Raw genomic sequence first — 1539 nt, forward strand, 5'->3', positions numbered from 1 at the left:
TATGGATTTTGATTTTGGTAACCTTGGTTTTGATTGTAAAAGGGTCTTTGATTTTGGTTTCTCATGGGTGGTGGAGTGTATGTTGTTTGAGGGTTTTGAACATTTTGGCTTTTGTATGAGAGATTTGGATGGAATTTGGTGTTTTCATTGTAAAAGTTGGAATAAGGGGTACCACTCTTGTATGCTTGGAAAGCATTCACTTGTTCATTTGTTCCCCTACATTCATTTTGGTCATGTCCCAAAGTTCCACAATTCTCACATATCCCACTTGGGATTGATGAGGATGCCGTCATGGCATTAACATGATGCTTCGATGATTTTGAGTTTTCCTCAAGTCTAGCCATAGCTTGTTCAAACTTCAAGTTGATTGTGTCAATGTGAGCACTAAGTTGAGCACCCAATTGAGTAACGGAGTCCACTTCATGCCTTCCTCCTCTAGTAGCCTTGCGAGGTCTACTATATTGTGAGTTATGGACCGCCATTTCCTCAATCTTGTTCCATGTTTGATTGTCATCAACTTCGGTGAACATTCCATTTGATCCCATATTGAGAATGTTCCTAGAATCTTCATATAAACCATTCCAAAATTGTTGTACCAAAAACCATTCGCTAAGTCCATGGTGAGGACATGAGCGACAAATACCTTTAAACCGCTCCCAAGCTTCATACAAAGACTCTTCATCCCTTTGCTTAAAACCCGTAATTTGAGCTCTTAGCATGTTGGTCTTTTCCGGTGGGTAGAATTTTTTGTAGAAAGCTAGAGCTAACTTCTTCCAAGAATCTATTCCAAGGGTGGCCTTATCAAGGCCCTTCAACCATTGCTTTGCGGTGCCGATTAAGGAAAAAGGAAATAAGACCCATCTAATTTGGTCTTGAGTCACGCCCGTTTGAGAGATAGCATCACAATAGTCGCAAAAGGTTTCCATATGAGAATGAGGATCCTCACTAGGCATCCCCCCGAATTGGCTCCTCTCAACTAGTTGGATGAAGGCGGACTTGGCAATAAAATTTCCGGTGAGATGTTGCGGTGTAGGAGTACCATTTGGTAGATTCTCCTCGGTGGGTACGGAGTGCGACGAGAATTTTGGCATTGTAGGTGGATTTTGTGGGGTATTGTGTAATGGGTTTTCTTCTCCTTCTATTGCGAAAGGATTGACAAACTCACTAGTGGGTTGAACAACTTCACTAACACCTCTCAAATTCCTCCTAACAAGTCTCCTATTGTTCGTCAAGGTTCTTTCGATTTCACGGTCAAAAGGTAACAAATCACCTTGTAACCTTCTAGACATGCAAAATATCAAACAACTCAAAAACAATTAGAACAAACCTTGAGGAGTTTTACTTCCTCAAGGCGAAGAAAGACACAACTAATAACAAAAAGGAAATCTAAGTCAAACAAACACCGTCCCCGGCAACGGCGCCATTTTTTGATGCGATCCCGCTAAGTGTTCACAAATTAAGATGTGGTCGTTGGTCACGGTCGAATCAAAACACAATTTATAGCTCCACAAGCAACTCTACAATTAGTAAAGAGGCAAG

The 1539-nt window shown here is 41.2% G+C and overlaps 1 non-coding gene across 1 annotated transcript; it reads left to right on the top strand.

Annotated features, from left to right (window-relative positions):
* Positions 1-612: 612 nt before the first annotated feature.
* LOC141644536 (small nucleolar RNA R71) lies at positions 613-719 on the top strand. The gene has a single exon (XR_012544150.1). It is a non-coding gene; the product is annotated as a small nucleolar RNA R71 (small nucleolar RNA).
* Positions 720-1539: the final 820 nt, after the last annotated feature.

Source organism: Silene latifolia, chromosome 2 (genome assembly GCF_048544455.1).
Source record: "Silene latifolia isolate original U9 population chromosome 2, ASM4854445v1, whole genome shotgun sequence".
In the NCBI taxonomy this organism is placed as follows: domain Eukaryota; kingdom Viridiplantae; phylum Streptophyta; class Magnoliopsida; order Caryophyllales; family Caryophyllaceae; genus Silene; species Silene latifolia.